This window comes from Erinaceus europaeus, chromosome 2 (genome assembly GCF_950295315.1).
Source record: "Erinaceus europaeus chromosome 2, mEriEur2.1, whole genome shotgun sequence".
Classification (NCBI taxonomy): Eukaryota; Metazoa; Chordata; class Mammalia; order Eulipotyphla; family Erinaceidae; genus Erinaceus; species Erinaceus europaeus.
The window spans coordinates 55,907,632-55,929,604 of NC_080163.1; the positions used below are offsets into that span (position 1 = coordinate 55,907,632).

General features: G+C 44.1%; 1 protein-coding gene across 4 annotated transcripts in view; it reads left to right on the plus strand.

The window, feature by feature from the left end:
• Nucleotides 1–21,973, plus strand: part of AFAP1L1 (actin filament associated protein 1 like 1) — a 100,586-nt gene that overhangs the window by 13,869 nt on the left and 64,744 nt on the right. The window contains exon 1 of one of the 4 annotated variants that reach the window (XM_060180772.1): nucleotides 17,219–17,293. The exons of the other annotated variants lie outside the window; for them this stretch is intronic. The gene's annotated coding sequence lies outside the window, so the exon portion shown is untranslated. Of the gene's footprint in view, nucleotides 1–17,218; nucleotides 17,294–21,973 lie in introns of those variants that run through there. 4 annotated transcript variants of the gene reach the window in all.

A 21,973-nucleotide genomic window follows, 5' to 3' on the forward strand; every position in this document is an offset into this window, starting at 1 on the left:
TCAGGTTGGCATCATGGTAGCATCTGAAACCTAGTAACTGAAAAAGAGTTAAGATATAAAGCAGAACAAATTGTTGATTAATCATAAACCTAAAGGCAAAAATATTGCAGAGGAAGATTTGGGGGTCTCCGTTTTGGAAAAAGCTTGTAGGTGTATTTCAAGTATATTCCAAGGGGCCCATGACTTTTCTAGTTTTTGCCTGAGCCTGACATATGATATGCAGGTGAACCCAACTTATTGTCTGGGGAGATGGTGTCGTAGTTGGAAAAAGGACTAGAAAACTGGCTCAGGGAAGAGAGTAGCTCCCAAATATGGGAAAAGTGTAAATATTGTTAACTATAAACCCTGTCTATTTGATCTGAGGCCCATAATGGTGGGGGGGGGGGTTTTGGTTAATATTTTTTTTAATTTCTTTATTAGGGAATTAATGTTTTACATTTGACAGTAAATACAATAGTTTGTACATGCACAACATTTCTCAGTTTTCCATATAACAATACAACCCCCACTAGGTCCTCTATCATCCTTCTTGGACCTGTATTCTCCCCCCACCCACCCACCTGTCCACCATAATGGTGATGTTTTAACCTGAACTTGCTCAGCTCTGGTTTATGATGTAACCACTGGAACCTCAAACCTCAAAGTCTTTCTGTGTAACCATTATGCTGTCTCCCTGGCTCAAAGTTTGTATTAGAATCTATATTATATCTGCATAGCAGGGGATTAAAAACTCTTTGTGCCCTGGACTTAGAGGGATGCACTGCGTTTATCCTAGGACTTCCCCTTCCCCATCCCTCCCTGCTCCTCCTCCGAGAAGAGGAACCTCCAACAAATGTTCCAATACACAATGCTAGAGGGGAAATGGATAAGGACACAGAAGCAGAGATCCCACTTCCTAGTCTGGCTTAACCACTCACTATTGAGATACTAGAACATGCAATTTTGTAGTGCGTGTAACTGCTGGAAGTATTTTCTCATTCATTAGTTGCATCTGTTTCACTTACTGTTAGTGATATACTGTGCATCATCGGGCACCTACAAGGCCCCTGGGAATGAGTAATATTCTCTCTCTCTCTCTTTCTCTCTCTCTCTCTCTCTCTCTCTCTCTCTCTCTCTCTCTCGTGTGTGTGTGTGTGTGTGTGTGTGTGTGTGTGTGTGTCTTCTCCTCCTCCTCCTCTCCCTCTTCCTTCTCCTTGTCTTCGTCATCATCTTCTTCACTGGAGACAGAGGAAGAAGCCCCTGCAATGAGAGGATAGGAGAACTGGCCATTAGAATTCCTTCTTCAGGTCTTCCAGTTCTGATTTTCTCATACATGGCTTCTCTCAACTCTGGAAAAAGTTCTGTGGAATGTGTGAGATGGACACCTGGGGCCTTCTCCCCACTGAAAAGATATGAAAACTGAGGTGCAAAGAGCTGATCTCATTCCCAAAAGAGCCCACTCAGCAGCACCAAGCTGTGAAAACTACCCTTACACATCTGCCCATGACACAACCTCTACTCTGGGTTACCACCACCCTCCTCAGTCCTGGCTTTTAGAAGATTCTGCTGCTCTAGTTTTGTTCTTGCTGCTCTTTGTTTGGTCATTTCAAGGGTCTCAAAGCCCCAAGCTGACTTTTTTAGACATAAAGATGGAGAGAGAGAGATGGGGCAGGGTGGTGGCACACCCAGATAAGTGCACATAGTACTGAGCACAAGTACCCACACAGAAATCCAAGTTGAAATCCCCAGCGTCCCACCTGCAGGGCAGGGATGCTTCACAAGCAGTTAAGTAGGTTTGCAGGTATCTATCTTTCTCTCTCTTCCTCTCTATCTCCCCCTCCTCTCTCAATTTCTCTGTGTCCTATCCAATAAAATGGGAAAAAATGATCACCAGGAGCAGTGGATTCTTAGTGCTGCCACCAAGCCCCATTGATAATGCTGGAGGCAAAAGAAAGAAAGAAAGGGAGAAAGAAAGAAAGAAAGAAAGAAAGAAAGAAAGAAAGAAAGAAAGAAAGAAAGAAAGGGAGAAAGAAAGAGAGAGAGAAAGATTCCACAGTAGCAAAGCTTCCTCCAATATGGTGGAGGCTTGAGGGTTGTGTACATGACACAACAGGTGCACTATCTAAGTGCACTATTTTAGTTTCTTGTTGCTGTAATATAATTTGTCTCCTTTATGTATACTGGAGTCCTATGGTCTGAGACCAACTTGTCCCTTCATTTCTGGTATCTCACCCATAGCAGATAAATGGCCATGAATACCATAGAGCACTCAGCCTCTGTATGTGCACTGAATTATACCAGCCTCTCTACAAGCATGAAGCTGTTGCAGCTCAGCCATCATGAATATAAGATATACCACTAACTTTATCCCATCCCAAATATTCCCAGCAGCTACAAGTTAAGAGTGCCAATACAGGTGTATGACTTTCACTTTCTAAAATCACAGCTCAGCAATGTATATGGATTTTGAATAGAAAGATGGTTTTGTATTAAAATTTTTGTAGGTTTGTCAAAATCTGGTTCTGTGTGGACTAATAAGTTCGAGTTCCTGTGAGGCAGTCTTTGTGGCTCATGCCAGTGTGTGATGTACAGACAAATTCAAGCAGTAGTTAGTGTACTTGTGCTAGTTATCTTCTTTCTTGCACACCACAATCTCATCCACTAAGGGTAAAAGGTATTTTTGATGGGTGTTCAGTTTGATCTATGCTAAGGCTTCACCACTCTTGAATGATCTTTTCGATAAAAGGACAAAGACACAGATACAGAGGGAGCAGATAGTGGTGCACCTGGTTAATTGCACACATTACAGTGCACAAAGAATTGGGTTCAAGACCTTGGCCCCCACCTGCAGGGAGAAAACTTCACTAGTGGGGTTGCAGGTGTCTCTCTGTCTCTTTCCCTCTCTATTCCCCCCATCCCTCTCAGTTTCTGTCTCTACCCAATAGTGAATAATTAAGCTTTTTTTTAAAGAGACAGATACAAAGAAAGAGATGGAGACATCACAGCACTAAAGTGCAGTAAGGACCAGGCTCAAGCCTGGGTCAAGCACATGGCAAAGCACAGTGTCCAAGGTCTATTCTGTTAGTGTGTCCATGGTCTGTTCTGTTATAGTGTGTTCATGGTCTGTTCTGTTAGGGTGTCCATGGTCTGTTCTGTTATAGTGTGTTCATGGTCTGTTCTGTTAGTGTGTCCATGGCCTGTTCTGTTACTGCTTCCTCTATTCTTTGGGAGATTCTATTCTCTACTGAGAAACTCAGGAAATAATCTGGAAATAGAAGACAATACAGTCCTCAAGCATAATTACATAAGTAAAGGGATGAGTGTGAAGAGGGGCTGGGCAGTGACAGACCCGGTTGAGCATACATGTTACCATGTACAAGGACCTGGGTCACAACCCCCGCTCCCCACTTGCAAGGGGGATGCTTCACAAGTGGTGAAACAGGTCTGCAGGTGTCTAGCTTTCTCTCTCACTCTCCGTCTCCCCCTCCCCTTTGGTGAGCTATCTTGCCAGGCCAGTAAAAGTTTATCGTGACTTTGCCCTCTTGCATTTCACTTACTTCCTGTGTCTCATTTCAGTACATAATCAGACATTTTTATAGGTGTGTACATACATAAATAACTATTTGCGTGTATATATACATACATACATACATACACACTTAGAAAAATTATCTCCATTTGACAGATGAAGAGACTGGGGCCTAACGCTCTTATCTGAGAGAGAAGAGGGGAAAAAATAAAAAGGACACTCAGAAGTAGTAATCACTGTGGGTGTGATTTAGAAAGGAAATAAAGGCAGGACCAGAGAAAAAAACAGGCAAAATAGATAGAGAGATAGAGATATTTACATATACAGATATAGATAGATAGTTGTAGATATAATGTCAACCCACATCTGCAACCTTGAAATAACTACTGCAGTTTCCAATGAAGTGGATGGGGACACAGAACTGCAGTGGTGGAAACAGTATGAAATTATACCTGTTATCTTATAATTTTGTAAAGCAATATTAAATCACTGATTTAAAGAGAGATAGACAGACAGACTGGGGCCTAGAAAGGTCAACGTAGTTACCCAGTCCTGCCTCCTTGTAAAAATATTGGCGAGTCAGCCTCAGATTACTTAGCCAAGGACTTGCTAGATAAGCCATGGCAGCGTCTTACTTGGTAAAGACTTCCTGGTGATGGCAAGGAGGCTTTGGAGAGTCAGGGGAGGGAAGAGTACTGGGCAGTTCCAGGGGATACACTCATCAATGTATGGTATGGCCTGGCAGCTTGGGTAAGGCTTCACTTCCTGCCCTTCACATTCCTGAGGCCTCAGAGTTCTGGCCTTCAGAATTCAAGGGGCTCTTATCCTCCTGGAATTGCAATGAAGCCGCACACCTGAAGACTCAAGGAGGCTGTCCCCCACCCTACTCCCCACCCCCCACCCCCACCTACAGTCCCATGCAGGGAATCCCAGGCAGCAGCAGGGCTGTGCATCTTCTTCATGGCTCAGCTGTCATGAGCTTCAGGGGCAGAAAGTGGCAGCACATTACAATCATTCCAGTCCCTCCTGAATCTCCTGCAGGGGCCAGGTTCCAGAACTTTTTATAGCCTTCTAAGAGCCTAGAGGAAAGCTGATCTGATGGAGAAAAGTAGGGCACCACCCTTCAGCCATGTAGGCCTGGATTCCCACAGCCTGAACTGGGCTAAGAGTCATGGCAGAGTGAGCCATGTGGAGTGAGGACACCAGTTCACTATCCTCACATCAGGCTCCCAAACAAAGCCACTTCCTTGAATCTCCTTTCTTGGGGGGGGGGGGGGGGGGCTTCAGTATCTTCACCTGACAGGTGGAAATATATATTGCAGGGATCAGAACACAGGTTAAATCTGGTATACCATCTATTTCTTTTTTTTTTTTAAGATAGAGACAAAGAAAGCAGAGTAGAAGGGGGCAGATACCATAGCACCAAAGCCTCTTTTATTGTGGTGAAAGCTGGGCTTGAACCTAGGTCCTGCACATGGTAAGCAGAGCAGCAGAGTATCCAAGTAAGCTGTTTCACCAGCCCTTCCCATCTGTGTCTGAAAGAAAGTTCTACCAACACACAAACATACCCTTTGTTGTATCAGCTTTCTCACTGCAAAGATGGAGTCAAGGCCATGCACAGTATGCAGAGTCTAAAATATGTATAAGCTAGTCACTTCCAGAAATTGTTAGTCAACCCCTGGATTAGGTAGGTGATAGAGAGTCTGAGAGTTCTTGCCTGGAGCACTGTGGTAAGATGATTTTGAGAGTGTGTAAGACTGAGGATTGTAACACTGTCCTCAGAATGTGTCCAAGGTTATCTATTCAGGGTTGGGCAGTGGCACATCCAGTAGAGTATACATTGTCATACCCAAGTTCAAGACCCTGGTCCCCACACATAGGAGAAAAGTTTCACAAGTGGTGGAGCAGTGCTTCAGGTCTTGGTCTCGGTCTCTCTCTCTCTCTCTCTCCTCTGTTTCTCCCTATTTCTATCAGAAAGAAAAAGTAGGAATGGTCATATCATCATGCAGACATCAATGATAACCCTGCTGGGAAGAAATGAAAGAAAGAAAGAAAGAAAGAAAGAAAGAAAGAAAGAAAGAAAGAAAGAAAGAAAGAAAGAAAGAAATTAAGAAAGAAAGAAAGAAAGAAAGAAAGAAAGAAAGAAAGAAAGAAAGAAAGAAAGAAAGAGGAAGTGTATGTATTCCAGAGTAGCACGGGAAGGGCTAGAAGGACCCAGAATGTCATTTACCAATTTTCCTTCAAGCTACTTCTAGCTTCAGAATCCTTTTGCAAACAGTCTTAAGCAAGTGAGCTATTGGTGGTGAAGTGGGACTGGGAACACTGAGTATAACTTCATCCTTCCTGTTCCCAAGACAATCAGGAAGGAAACTCTACAAACCTATAGTCAGGAGAACATTTGATCTGGTACTGTTTCCCCTAGTTTGCAACAGTGGGGAACTAAAGGTTAAGGGGAAGCCTCTTACCTAGGGCCACATAGATTAGCTCCCAGTCAGCACTTGATAAGATATGAGCCTCTGGCCATTGACTGGGGGTGGGGGGGGGTGGGAGAGTCACAGCTGGCCTCAGAGTGTGTGTCCTCCTGATGTGCCCTGGCTACATGAGCAGTACACAGGGGCTCAGGGCTGGTCTTGTCCATGGTTGATAATGGTTTGGTCAAGACAGAGGAGCTATTTTTCCAAGACCAACAGGTCTAAAAGAAGAAAGTGAAAATGTAATTGGACCCTATTATTTTTTCTGAAGGTTTTCACTGCTGCTAAGACCCATTTAAAAAAATCAAAATAGATCTTACACCAGATATTATTGATTTGTCTGATTTTCTGCTTAAAAGCATATTTAGTAGGAAAACAAACAAAAAACTTCAAAATCAGTGGTATCTTAGAATGGAGACGTGGTGATAATTCCTATGAACACTTTCTTTTGATGATGGAATCTGATTTTATTGGAGAGTAAATATTAACTCTTCTTGCCCATTTTTGTTGAAGGGTTTGCTGAGTGCAGATACAGCTGATAGGAAGTCAAGGGGGATTTTTTTTTTTTTAGCTCCACTTGAACCAAGAAGAAAAGTGATCTAGGAGTGTGCTGGGAAGCTGAAGAGAAGGATCAAGTTTCTTCATCACCAGCCTTAGCCAGGCACAGCTGGGGAGGGGGGGGCAAGAAGGGGAGGGGATGTGCAGTCAGAGACTTAGGGGAAATTCAAGGTCCCTGCACCCCAACAGGAAGATAAAGCCAGACTTGGTCACCAATGCCATGATGTAAGCTCCTATCCAGTCAGTATCCATCAAAGAGAAGACCTAGAGGCTTTAGAGGGATAGGGACACTTTTGAGCCAGGCACCCTAAGAATGTGGGAGAACAGCCATGCAGGTGGAGAAAACTTAAAGTGGAAAGGGGGAAATATGTGTGTTCAGGGCTCAGAGCAGGTCTGCATGTCCTGGCAATCAGGTCGGGGTTTAGGTGAAACCTCCACATCCCTCCCAAGAGCAGGGCCTTCTCCTCAGGTCCCTGATGGAGTATGTGCCAGCCCCTGAGAGGCTGAGCAGCCTGTGATTTGTAGCTAATAATAGAAGTGGTGTGATGTGGCAGCTGAGTATCAGATAGCCTGGCTTTGAATCAAGACTCTACTCCTGCCACTTAATCCCCTGAGCCCGGTGCCTTCAGAAATGAGGTAACAAACTGCTTTGAATCACGACTTTGCTCTCTCCACTTAATCCCCTGAATTTAGAGCCTTCAACTAGAAATGCAGGTAACAGACTCCTGCCTTCCCCGGGAGGAATTATTGCATTTAGGCAAACAAGACAGGGCACATTCTGGAAGCATTCAGTTAATGAGGGTGTATGGGGGTGTGTGTGTGTGCAAAGTTCAGTCTTTAAGTACAAACTTGAGGGCTGGGGAGATAACATAATGGTTATGTAAGAAGACTTTCATGCCTGAGGCTCTGAGGTCCCAGGTTTAATCCCCAGTACCACCTTAAACCAGAGCTGGGCAGTGAGTGCTCTGGTCTCAGTCTCCCTGTTTTTCTCTCTCTGTATCTCTCTCTCTCTGTATCTCTATTTCTCCCTCCCTCCCTTCCTCTCATCAAAAATAAATAAGTGGCTAAGAAAGTTGTAATATATGTATTTCAGCCATTTAAAATGATGACATCACCATCCTTCTTCACCTCTTAGATGTAGCTTGAAGGAATCATGATAAGTGAGATAAACCAAGAAGAGGATAAATACAGGATGATCTAACTCTTGGGCAGAAGTTGAGAAATAAAAACAGAGAGAGGAAACACAAAGTAGAACTTGGACTGAGTTTGCTGCATTGCACTAAAAACAAAGGAATCTGGTTGGGGGAGGGAGAGTGGGCTTTCAGGTCCTGGTTCATGATGGTGGAGAGGGACCTAGGCTGGAGGCAAAAGTGTTTTGCAAACCCTATCATGGTGAGGTGAGAAATTGTATCCCTGTGTCAACAACTATACTATAAACCATTAGCCCCTCCAATAAAAAGGAAAATAATGAATAAATACAGATCTATAAACAACCACCTTCTGAATGAACTACAGAGGCATTAGTATTCCCTCTAGCCCCTTCCTTCTTCCCTCCCACCTTCTGATCCAGAGGAAAGATGGAGTTACAGAGAATTTAAGGAGAAGCCATGGGACCTTAGGGAGAGAGCTGTGTCATAAAGGGAACTGGTGAGAGCCCTCGTGGAGTTGATTGTGAGAGCCTGAAGCAGGATTAAAAAAAAAAAAAAAAAAAAAAAAAAGGCTGGGCTTGGTTATTTGGATAACATGCTGCTTTGCCATGTACACATGTACCCAGCTTCAAACCTGGGCCCCACTGTGTTGAAGGAGGCTTCAGGGCTATGATCTCTCTCCCTTACCCCTCTGCTTCCCCCTCCTCTTCTCTCCTCTTGCCCCCTCTCTCCCTCCTTTCCTCTCCCTCTCCTCCTCCCTCTCAATGTCTATCTAAAAAGGAAGATAATAATACATAAATAAGAGGTCAAGTAGTGGTGTGGCTGGCTGAACGCACATGTTATAAGGCACAAGGACCCAGGTTTGAGCCCCTAGACCCCACCTGGAAGGGGAATGCTTGGCAAGTGGTGAAGTAGTGCTGCAGGTATCTATCTTTCTCCCTCTTTATATCCCCCTTCCCTCTCTATTTCTGACTGTCTCTATCCAATAAATTAATAAAGATAATTAATAATTTTAATAATAAATAAATAGGCTGGAATTAAAAAGAGGTGCTCAGTTAGAAGCTATAGCAAAAATGACAGCTGAGCAGCAGGATGTGTGAGCTCATCTCTCTTTCCTGCTTAAAACCAGAGAGACATCACACAGCTAATTCCATCCATTTGAAAAGAGAGTTGAAATGGGGGAGATAGCATAATGGTTATACAAACTCTCATGCCTGACACTCCAAAGTCCCAGGTTCAATCCCCTGCACCATTATAAGCCAGAGCTGAGCAGTGTATGAGCTCTGTGTGAGTCTCTCTCGTATCTCTCAAAAATAAAATAAATAAAATGCAGTAGTTTGAAAAGAGAGTTGAGTGTGTAGATCTAATGACATTGCAGAGGAGGTGTGTGTGTGTGTGTGTGTGTGTGTGTGTGTGTGTGTGTGTGTGTGTGTGTGTGTAGGGGGTTATCTCTAAATAACAAGACATATATTCCCAAGAAATTTGGCCCTCCCTTTCCTGACCACCGTGTTCAGCCCAGGAGGCAGGGATCAAACCAAGAGTCACACACACACACACACACACACACACACACACACACACACACACAAAGTGGGTCCTGGGGTAACTGGGCTCCATTGGGCTAGATTGCTGGGAACAGACCCAAAAATTAGTCTAGAGTGAACATGGAGAACTTTTAGCAAGACTGGGAAAGAGAGGAAGAGAGGAAGGGAGAAGGAAAGACTTCCTACCTGGACAGAGTTCAAGGTGGTAATTCTCTAAGACAGCCCACCTGGAAGGGTACCTGCTTTGCTGTGTGCTCAGCCCAGGTTCAGTCCTGGCCCCTACTGCACTGGAAGAAGCTCTGTGATATAGTGTCTCTCTCTCTCTCTCTCTCTCTCTCTCTCTCTTCTCTCCCTCCCTCCCTCTCCCTCCCTCTCCCTCTCCTTCCCTCCCTTTCCCTCCCTCTCCCTCTCCCTCCCTCTCCCTCTCTTCCCTCTCCCTCTTCCTCTCCCTCTCCTTCTCCCTCTCCCTCTCCCTCTCCCTCTCCTCCTCTCCTCCTCTCCTTCTCTAGAGAAACATCTTCCTGGAGAGGACCTAGTGGGGGTTGTATTGTTATGTGAAAAACTGAGAAATGTTATGCATGTACAAGCTATTGTATTTATTGTCAAATGTAAAACATTAATCCCTCAATAAAGGGAAAAAAATTTAATAGGACAGAGAGAACTTGAGAGGGGAGACAGATGAAGAGAAAAAAAGAGATGCCTGCAGTGCTGCTTCACCTGTCATGAAGTGTCCCCCCCTGCAGATAGGGACTGGGGGGCTTGAACTTGGGTCCTTGGCATGGTAAAGTATGCACTCAACTGGGTGCACCACCACCCAGCCTGATACATTTTTTAAATTTTTTTATTTGTTGTTAATAGTTTGTTATGAGATTGTAAGATTATAATGTATAGTTCCACACAATACCCACCACCAGCGTTCTGTATCCCTACCCTCCCACCTCCCAAAGATAACCACCATAGTTCTCATAAGTTATACCATTTGCTTCCTTCTGTTTTGTTTAGAGTTTTCTGTGGGGGTTTTTTTGGGCAGGTTCATGTAAATCAGATCTCTAGATTCCACATATGAGTGAAAGCATCTGGTAGTTGTCTTTCATCTCTGCTTATTTCGCTAAGCAAAATCTCCTCCTGTTCCATGAATTTTTGTCCCAAAGAACACAATATCATCTTTTTTGCTGGTAGACTTTTTTTTTAAGGTGACCATTCTGAGCCTGAACTTTAGTTGTTCACCTAGAATGTCTAATGAAACCCCTGTTTGATGCCTGGTCCTGCTGTGATTAGTAATAACAGGAACAACCTAATAGAAATAAGCCAGCCAGGCTTCCCTGGATTGAAGACCCCACCAATGTGTCCTGGAGCTCAGATTCCCCAGAGACACACCTTACTAGGGAAAGAGAGAGGCAGACTGGGAGTATGGACCGACCAGTCAACGCCCATGTTCAGCGGGGAAGCAATTACAGAAGCCAGACCCTCTACCTTCTGCAACCCTCAACGACCCTGGGTCCATGCTCCCAGAGGGCTAGAGAATGGGAAGGCTATCATGGGAGAGGGTGGGTTATGGGGATTGGGTGGTGGGAATTGTGTGGAGTTGTACCCCTCCTACCTCATGCCTTTGTTCACTAATCCTTTCTTAAATAAAAAATTAAAAAAAAAAAAAAAAAAGAATTTAAAAAAAAAAAAAAAAGAAATAAGCCAGCCTTCATGGAGGATTCTTATTCACTCCAAGGTGTGTGCTCTTGTGACCTGTTTCACAGATGAGAAATCTGGCTTCTGCTTGGGGCTGCTGGCCTTGGGAGGGTATTTCATAGCCTTGATTCTAGATGTTTCTTGCCTCAGTGCTTGCTAACTCACCAGGCCTTTCTGCCCAGGAGACAGGCCATCCCACCTAGGTTCAAATCTCTTGCCTCTCTTAGCTCAGATTTCTAGAAAGTTCTCCCACACAGTGAACAGAATATTGTTATTTTCATCTGCTTCAGGTTTGCACTTTCAAGTTCCCACCCCACAACTCAGGGGAGAAGCCCACTATACCCTCCCCCCACACACACACACACAAATTCTTCTACTCTTGGATACAGTTGTCACAGGCAAGATTGACGGCCCCTCTTATTCTGTGAACCTTCCACAGAGTTCTTATTTGCCAGTCAACCCCTTCCACAGCACACCTGCTGTGTGCCCATTACTGAGCCAGGCACAGTGGCTCCTGTTAAATCAAAAATCATCTCTACCCTCACAGGGTCACAGTTGGATGGAGAAGGATCTTGAACAAGTTCTCTATTCCAGAGGAATAGAGAAATTCACCTGTGCTGAAAGGCACCTGCTTTTAATGGCAGATTCCTGGAGGAAGTGGTATCTAAACCAGTCTTCAAAGAGGGAATGGGTGCTACCTGGAGGATGCAAAAGATTTTGAGTAGCAATATTAATAGCCAACTTAAAGCAAACTGCTCTAAGCACTCCATGTAATACCAACTGGGTCATTATTACCCCTATTCTGCTGATGAGGAGACAGAGAAGCTAAGAAACATATCTGAGGTGTATTGTACCAAAGCAAAGGACTCTGGGGAAGAAGGCAAAGGAGTGGGATAGAGGGGTGTTGGTGTCCTGGTGTATGATGGGAGAGGGGAACCTAGGTTGGGAATTGAGTGTTTTATAGACACCTATTATGTAACCGTATGCCAACAGCTGTACTATAAACCATAAATGACCATTAACCCCCCCATAAAGTGTGTGTGTGTGTGTGTATGTGTGTGTGTGTGTGTGTGTGTGTGTGTGTGTGTGTGTGTGTGTGTAAAGAAACACATTCAAGATTTCACAGCTAGTAGTAGGTAGCAGTTGGAAGAGGTAAAATCTTCGGCAGGGTTGGGGGTAAGGTATCAGATATCAACAATAGGTCAGAAATAAAAAGAAAATAAGTTTAACTCTACTAAGCGGAAAATACAAACTACCTTCCTATTAGTAGAGGATAAAAGATGCACTTCTGGCTTTCTGACTCCTTTGTCACAATGAAGGGTCTTTTATATGAATTGTCACCCTTATCTTCCCCCTTTCTGAATAGAGTAGTGCTATGGAGTATCCTCTCCATCTCTCTCTCTCTTCCTCTCTCTCTCTCTCTCTGTCGATTTAATAATGATCGACAAGACCGTAGTATAAGACGGGTACAATTCCATACAATTCCCACCACCAGATTTCTGCATCCCATCCCCTCCATTGGAAGCTTTCCCATTCTTTATCCCTCTGGGAGTATGGACTCAGGATCATTAGGGGGTGCAGAAGGTGGGAGATCTGGCTGCTATAATTGTTTCTCCACTGGACATGGGCATTGGCAGATCGATCCATACTCCCAGCCTGTTCCTATATTTGCCTAGTGAGGCCAGGCTCCGGAGAGGTGGGTTTACAGGACACATTGGTGAGGTCGTCTGCCCAGGGAAGTCAGGTTGGTGTCATGGTAGCATCTACAACTTGGTGGCTGAAAAGCATTAAGAAATAAAGCAGAACAAATTATTGAATAATCAGGAACCTATAGGTAAGAATATTGCAGATGAGAATTTGTGTCTTCATGTTGGAAGTATCTAGGAAGTCTATTTTAGGTATGTTCCAAGGGACCTATGACTACTAATTTTTGCCTGAGCCCAACATCCAACATGACAGAAAGAAATTGAGATGGGAGAAAGTAAGAGAGACACCTGCAGCACTGTTTTGCTACTTATAAAACTTCCGTCCTGCAGGTAGGGACTGAGGGTTTAAATCCAGGTCCTTCCTTATGTGAGCTCTACCAAGTGCACCACAGCCAAATTCCCAGGAGTATCATCTCCTGAATCCTAGGCAGTTTTGATTGGGGGAAGGAAGAACCTGTGGCACAAGTTCTATTAAATACAACTCACCAATTTACAAACATCGGTCTACTCTTACATTTCACAAATACTGTCAGATTCGAGGTCTGAAAAGTAGGCAGAGCCTCTCTCATCACCCCAATTCAATGGCAAGGAAGCTGAAGCTCAGAAACATAAGTCAACTTTTCCAGGTCACCCAGCAAGTAAATGTGGAACTGGAGTTTGATATCCAGGTTTCTAGTTCCTAGCTTTCTCCTCTGTAGGGAAATGTAGTATAGGAGGCTGGAAAGTCAAAGCTGACGCTTGTGACATCCAAGAATGTTCTTTGGTGTCAATTTCTTGACAGTGAAATTATAACATGAAGTATACTTACCAGACAGCATTGCCACGAAAACTACATAAGGTAATAGACACAGAGTGTTGGGCACATGGAAGGAGAAAGCTTTAGGAATGGTGGAGCAGTGATGCAAGTATCTTTCCTTTTCTCTCTCTCTCTCTTTCATAAAGAAAAGAAAGGGAAGGGAAAAAGGGAAAGGATATGGCTGAGACTAGTAGAACCATCCAGACACAAAGCTCCAGCAAGAACTCCGGTAGAAAAAAATAGAAATAATCTAAGGCATATACCCTTTTAATAACCATTTTTGGAAGCTATTATTATTATTATCATTATCATTATCATGATGACTATTATCCATATACTCCTAGCCTAGCCTGCCTCAGGCTATTGGTAAAATGGGTCTTCAAACAGACTTCTCTGGAGCAGAAAACCCAGCCCCATTCAGCCCTCAAGTCCCAATCCCATCCTACAAATGGATACCATCATGGGGAGCAGCCCCAGCAAATTTTGAAAGGAGCTGAGACTTAGGGTGGGGGAGGGAACTCTCCAGCTTTCAGTTGCTGCAGGTCACAGAATTGGGCTTGAATCTTGGCTCTGTTGGTTGTGTACCTCTAGAAAAACAATTAAGCCTATCTGTGCTTCATTTGGTTTGTGTATAAAACAGGATAAAAATAGCACCTACTTCACAGAGTTATTATGAGGATTAAATGAGCTAACCCATGCCAAAATGTTTAACCCAACATCTGGAACATCACTTAAGAACTTTTTTAAGACTTTGGTGAAGGAGTTGGGGCAGACTGCTTGAAACGGAAACAGCTGCCATCTTGGGGAAGAGTGTGTCACAGTTTTCCACTTCCTCCTGGAACCATTTCCTTTGTGAGCTAAACAAGGAGGAATCTGCAAACAAAGGAACAATTCTGGGGGTGGCCTGTCCCACAGCCAGGAGTTATTTCCTTAGAAGTGTGGTTTGCCCCACCCCCTCCTTGAAGCAGACCACCTGGGGGTTGAGGAAGCCTGGCTGCACCTTAATTATAGCTTCCCCAGAAGTCCAGGGCCAAGAATCAAGGTGTCTGGGAATGAAGACTTTGCTGATGGTCAACAGGATCTGGCCAGAGCTAATGCTAAAAAGGCTATTTAAGACACAGGACTCCTATGAGCAGGTCACCTTGGACTGACTGTTGGGAAGAAGATCACTCAGAAATAAGGATCACTGACCTGCTTCCCCCACTCACCTGCAGCCTCACTGTCTGTTCCCATGAAATAGCAGATCAGTTGTGCTCTTCTGCCATCTCTGATAATAATCATCAGCAGTTAAAGCCTTTCCCCTGCCAGTCTCCATTTCTCTCTAGCACAAACCTATGTATGAGCATTCTAAATGCCTTCTTAGGGAAGAAGACAGGCAAGCTTTGCATGATCCAATGATTCCCCCAAAGTGGGAAGAGTTAGGATCCAAACCTGATCCTCTCATCCCAAATCCCAACTCTTCTATTTCTTTACACCTCCCTTCACTGGGATTTTGTCTCTGTCCCATGCAATCAAACTTGAGCTGCTCTCTTTAGTGTAAAGGATGCCCAGTTTCAGGAGGCCAGGTGGTGGTGCACCTGCTTGAACACACATATTACAATGAGCAAGGACCCAGGTCTGAGCCTCCACTCCTCACCTGCATGGGGAGAACTTTGCAAGTTGTGAAGCAGGGATATAGGTGTCTCTCTGTCTCTCTTCCTCTCTGTCCCCCCCTTCCTTCTTGATTTCTGACAGTCGCTATCCAACAAATGAAGATATGTTTTAAAAAAATTAAATAGATGTTACATTAAAACAACAACAACAACACCAAAAAAGGATATCACGGAGTCGGGTGGTGTTGTTGAGGTGGTCTGGTGTCGGGCTGCACCGCGGAGAAGAGAGCCGACGTCCAGAGCAAAGGGGTACACAAATCTTTATTATAGGATGGGGGGGGGTTGGTTCGGACCACGTGGAGCCAGCCGGCAATGGCCGACCACTGGGGGGAGAGCAGGGAGCGACCTCAGAGAGGGAGAGCTGAGAGCCCAGAGTGGGGGGAGGGGGCTTTTTATTGGGCGACAACCAGAGGTGACCTGTAGGGCCAGGATTGGTTGAAGGGAGCAATGCTAGGGTTTCCCAAGGCATAGTAAAACCTGGGGGCGGAGACTGCATCAGAATAACTCCTCAGCAACAGGGCGGTAGTGCACTGGGTTAAGTGCACGTGGTGTAAAGCACAGGACCAGCATAAGGATGCCAGTTCGAGCCCCCGGGTCCCCACCTGGAGGAGGGTTGCTTCACTGGCGGTGAAGCAGGCCTGCAGGTGTCTTTCTTTCTCCCCCCTCTCTGTCTTCCCCTCCTCTCTCCATTTCTCTCTGTCCTATCCAACAATGACAACATCAATAACAACAATGATAATAACTACAACAACAATAAAGATACAAAAAAAAAAAAAAAGGATATCCAGTTTCCTGCCCTGACTGCACAAAAGCCTTCCAATGTGACCGAATTATCCCTTACCCTCCCTCACACAGGGCTATCTTTAACTCTAGGAAAGCATGAAGGCTTGGCTTTACTGTGAGGGTTCCTTTTTTATTATTATTATTTCTTTATTGGGGAATTAGTGTTTTACATTCGGCAGTAAATACAATAGTTTGTACATGCATAATTTTGCTCAGTGTTCCATATAACAATACAACCTCCACTAGGTCCTCTGTCATCCTTCTTGGACCGGTGTACACACACACACACACACACACACACACACACCAGAGTCTTTTACTTTGGTGCAATGCGCCAATTCCAGTTCAGGTTCTACTTGTGTTTTCTCTTCTGATCTTGTTTTTCAACTTCTGCCTGAAAGTGAGATCATCCCATATTCATCCTTCTGTTTCTGACTTATTTCACTAAACATGAATTTTTCAATGTCCATCCAAGATCAGCTGAAAATGGTGAAGTCACCATTTTTTATAGCTGAGTAGTATTCCATTGTGTATATATAACACAACTAGCTCAGCCACTCATCTGTTGTTGGACACTTGGGTTGCTTTCAGGTTTTGGCTATTACAATTGTACTGCTAAGAACATATGTGTACACAGATCTTTTTGGATGGGTGTGTTGGGTTCCTTGAGGATATATCCCCAGGAGAGGAATTTCAGAATCATAGGTTAGGTCCATTTCTGGCTTGAGAGTTCTCCAGACTGTTCTCTACAGAGGTTGGACCAATTTACATTCCCATCAGCAGTGCAGGAGGGTTCCTTGACCCCACAACCTCTCCAGCATTTGCTGTTGTTATCTTTTCTGATGTATGACATTCTCATAGGAGTGAAGTGGTATCTTGTTGTCTTTATTTGCATTTCTCTGACAATCAAAGACTTGGAGCATTTTTTCATGTGTTTCTCAGCCTTTTGGATATCTTCTATGGTGAATATTCTGTCCATGTCCTCTCCCCATTTTTAGATGGAGTTATTTGTTTTCTTGTTGTTGAGTTTGGCAAACTCTTTATATATTCTGGTTATTAGCCTCTTGTTTGATGTATGGCATGTAGAGATCTTCTCCCATTCTGTGAGGGGTCTCTTGGTTTGGGTAGTGGTTTCTTTTGCTGTGCAGAAGCTTTTTAATTTGATGTAGGTCCCATAAGTTTGTGCTAGCCTTAGTCTTCTTTGTAATTGGATTTGTTTCATTGAAGATGTCTTTAAAACTTAAGTGGAAAAGAGTTCTGCCAATATTTTCCTCTAAATATCTCATAGTTTCTGGTCTAACATCCAAGTCCTTGATCCTGTGGGGGTTTCTTGAAGGCACCTTTTCCATTCTTTTCCAGCCAGCATTAACCGTGGCCTTCCCTGAACCATGTTGATTCACTCTGGGACAACAGGAGGTATTTGTTTTAGCCACCAACAATGCAGGTCTAACCAGTAAGAGTTCCTTTCAATACTTTGTTCGATGTTTGGCCTTTAGTTACTTAGAATGGGAAAGAAATCCTTACCAATTCAGAGGGAGGAAGTGAACTATCCCCACAGCCAGAGATGGATAGATTGGTAGCAAGTTGGGAGACAGTGGCAGGAAAAGAAAAGATTACTGCAGACACCAAGTGAATGAGCAGCTCTCTGTACTGGTTGTTGGTGTGTTGCTGATGGCCTCTTTGTGAAGTAGGCTCAGGGACTTCTGTCAGAAGCAGCCTCTAACGTGGCCCAGAAGGTAGTGCAGGGGCTAGAGTAATGGACTTAAAAGGATGAGATTCTAAATTCGGTCACAAGTATTACATGTGCCATAGTGATGCTCTGGCCCTCTCTTGTGTTAATAAATATACAGATTTTTAAAAAGAAGGAGGAGGAGGAGGAGAAGTAGAAACTTCCTGAATGGGGCTCTGGAGAGGCCCCACTGCTTAGCTCCTTGGTGTCCTGTCCAGTCTTCAATCCTTAGCCCCTATACCTATAACTAGGAACCAGCCTTTTTTTTTTTTATTTAAAAGGTAGATTGTGTCAATAAAGCCTAGAAATCTCTTCATTGACTAATGGCATTAATAGTGATCCAAGAGTCCTGCAAATAGTTATCATGTGCTGAATACTTACTATTTCTATCATGTCCTCTTGTGTCCTTAGCATGTGGTTGACCCCCTCACATATATGTCCCTGATATATTATACATAAGTCATGGGACAGTTACATATGTGTCCCAGAGGCACACAGTGTGAAAATGGGAAAACAGCCTTGAACTCTAGTCATTAGGCAGCTCAATCTGTGTAAGTATCTTTATTTCCCAATTTATGTATTAGGATTAAATTCCGCCAACTACAAAATGTGCATCACTAAGTCAGTAGGCAAAAATACTCATACAAGGGAAACCAGTGCAGTGAAATAGGATTTGAGGCGCTGAGCCAAGTGAGAAATTCGGTTTCTCTTTCCTATTGTTTTCCAAGACTTTGGGTTTTCTGCTTCCCCACTGTCCCCTCCCAGGCATCGCTTTGTTAAGCTACCATGAGGTTATAAGAATTAGCTTGTAGATATTAGTAATTCATACACCCCACAAATATTAAAGCAGTTAGCAGGGTTAGACGATGGTGCACCTGATAGAGCATATACATGTTACAATTTGCAAGGACCTGGGTTCAAGTCTCCTGTCCCCATCTGCAGGGGGAAGCTTCACAAGCAGTGAATCAGTGTTGCAGGTATTTCCCTTTCTCTCTCCCTCTCCATTATCTCCTTCCTTCTTGATTTATCTCTGTCTCTGTCCAATAATATAAATAAATAAAGCCCTTCAAGCACTATCAAAAACTAGTGCTTTCCTGCTCTCAAGGAGTTCAGGCTCAAGGCTGAACTTGACACAGATATTAACCGAGTTCGTAAGCATACTAATTCATTGTGATAATTACCACAAGGAGGGTGAGCAAGACAGCACAGAGTAGAGGAATAGATGTGGGTGAGAAGGCAGGGAACATTACCCTAAGGAAGTCATGAGCAGGTTGAGAAGTGGTAGGGGCATTGCTGGTACACAGATGAAGGAAGTTTTGTTGAGCAAAAGGAACAGCATATCTAAAGGCCTCGGGGAAGAGGCTGAACAGCCAGTGGGGGAGTTCTTTCCCTGGAAGCTCTCCCTAGGGGAAAGTATGATGGCAAACAGGAGGAAAGTCCTTCTGGAAGAGCTGGAGGGGCCTAGGAAAGTTTCTTTTTTCCTTTCCTTATAACCACCCAAGAAATGAAGGTACACCTGTTTAGTATGTCACTTTCCTTTCCAGGGTGACATATATCCGCACTGCTGTACAGTCGTATTGCTTCACAGAAAGAGTATATTGGGAGAAATTCATCTTTAGGTGAACGTCATGGGAAATGATGGCACAAACCTAGATGGTGCAGCTCCTACATGCCTAGGCTATCTGGAATACCCTACTGGGACCAGAATCATATATGTCTTTTGCCACTGATGGCAGTGTTGCCAAGGAACCCATCACTATTATATATGTCATCTCTCACTAATGCACTCTGTCGTTAAAGCACATTATACTCCAGAGCACCTGGAAAAATCATGCTCAAAACAAATTTGTCCTTTCTCCAGCACAAGACCCTTTGTGATAGAGTAGCTGAGTCATTTTGCTGTTTGGAAATGGAAATGGAAATTTGAGTAAACCAAACAAAAAAAATTGTAGTTCTTTCATAAAACCACATTTTGACAGCTCTTCCCATTGGCCCTCTTTTAAATCATGCCAGTTGCATTTTCTCTGCCTTTGAACACAAAGGAAGATGAGTTCCCTTTGTCCTTAAGAGACTTTTTGAATAGCTAGGTTGGGGGAAGAGAAATCGTGTCTCCTACTGCTAGAAGAGTAAAACAGTAACTTGCAAATGGTTGCCTGCCAAGCATTTTTGGACATTCTAAGGGGTCTCTGAGGTGTCTAAGAGTGAGTTCATATGTCCGAGTGCCCCCTGGGTTCTTCTGACTGGAGCCACAACTGGAGTTATTATTATCCCTGTGGTTGAATTATTCACTTCTCTTTTGCCATAAGAATCAGATTCTCTAAATAGATCTGCCCTTTCCACACTGGCCTTGTGCTAGAAGGTTTCTTGGGTTTGCTTCTGGAAGTGCACCAAGGATGTGGCCCGGGGAGCCAGAAACAGTGCTTTTTGCCTGTGGTTAAGTTTCTGCTCTCTGCCATCTCATTCTGATTCCTGTCAGAAAGGGAGGCTGGAGGGGCAGTGAGAAAATTGATCTCAGTTGGTTCTTCACCAGGAATGATGAACACTTGGTGATCTAATCTTAGATATATTTTTAAGTCAGATTCTAATTTCATTTGGCAAATGTTTCTGCATCCTGGGGGACAATTATCGCCCAGTTGGGTTTCTGTGTCTCTTATGGGCAGTTGAAGATTTATAAACAATGATTAGGCCTAGGCTGTTCCTTGTTTTGTTTTTTGTTTGTTTTGTTTGTTTGTTTCCCCTCATTAGAATTCACTGTGCCTCCATTCTTCTTCTAGCGTTTGCCTGTGCCTCCCTAAGGCTCAGCTAAACTAAACAGGATCAATGAAATATATTCTAAATAAACTTCAGACATAAAAGACAACTCCAGTGCTCCAATACCACCATCAGAAAGCACAAGTGACATGAAGCAGGAATAGAGACAGGAGGAGAGCAGTCAGGACCTGAAGCTCAATTGCTTTCCCAATTAAGGTTATGGAAGTCATAGAGTTCCTGGCCTGCATTAATGCCCCTCCAGCTGGAAGACATTCTAGAAGGCATCCTGAGGCTGGAAGGAGCTGTTCCAAGTGCTCCATTGCCTCCTGCTTCTTGCACACCAGCCCAGCATCATTACAGTCATGAACACGTCACAAGGTGGGACTTTCAGAGTCCCATGAAATCAGTCTCCTTGCACACCCCCAGTTGCCTCCCTTGTGCCTTCTGCTGGAGAGGGAACTAATATTTCTCCACCCTTCTAGCTCGTTTGACTAGAAAACCATTAAACACAAGAAAGATCAGCAAAGAGGTGAACCTTAATCACATGAGCACAGAGGTCCATACACAGAAAAGTGTGGGAACTGCTCATCCCAGTGAGGACATCGTCTCTAGAAGGAAACCGGATACACCTTGCCCTCAGAGTGGATCAAAATAGTAGGGACTACCCCATTCTCTGAAGGGAGGTTGGGCCAAAATACTCTACCACTCAAAGAAGATGGGTCCGGCAATGAGTGCAGCCTAGAATGTTCCTAGCTGTGACCACAGAATACAAGCTCAATCTATAGGGATGCAGAGGTTACACAGGCTACTGTACTGAATATGGGCCCTTCACCAAATTAATGGGGGTTTCCAGTTAACCATATTTATATACTTTTCCCATATTTGGGAGCTACTCTCTTCCCTGATCCAGCTTTCTAGTCCTAGTACCAACTCTGACACCATCTCCCCAGACAAAACTTTCAGCACACTTGCCTGCTAGCTATCAGGCTCAGGCAAAAATTATTAATAAAGTCAAACCCCCTTGGAATATAACTTAAATAGACTTCCTAGTGTCTTCCAACATGAAGACCCCAAATCTCATCTACTATACTTCTGCCTGTAGGTTCCTGATTATTAAACAACTTGTTCTGCTTTATATCTTAATTCTCTTTTTTCTACGTTTTTTAAAAAAATATTTATTTCCTTCTGTTGCCCTTGTTTTATTGTTATAGTTATTGTTGTTGTTGCATAGGACAGAGAGAAATGGAGAGAGGAGGGGAAGACAGAGAGGGGGAGAGAAAGATAGACATCTGCAGACCTGCTTCACCACCTGTGAAGCAACTTCCCTGCAGGTGGGGAGCCGGGGGCCCAAACCGGGATCCTTATGCTGGTCCTTTCGCTTTGCACCACCTGTGCTTAACCTGCTGTGCTACCATCCGACTCCCAAATATCTTAATTCTTTTTCAGCCACCAAATCGCAGATGCTACCATGATGCCAACCTGGCTTCACTGGGCAGGCGACCTCACCAATATGTCCTGAAACTCTACCTCCCCAGGGCCCTGCCCCACTAGGGAACAATAGGGACAGCCTGGGAGTATGGATCAACCTGCCAACACCCATGTTCAATGGAGAAGCAGTTAAAGAAGCTAGACCTCCCACCTTCT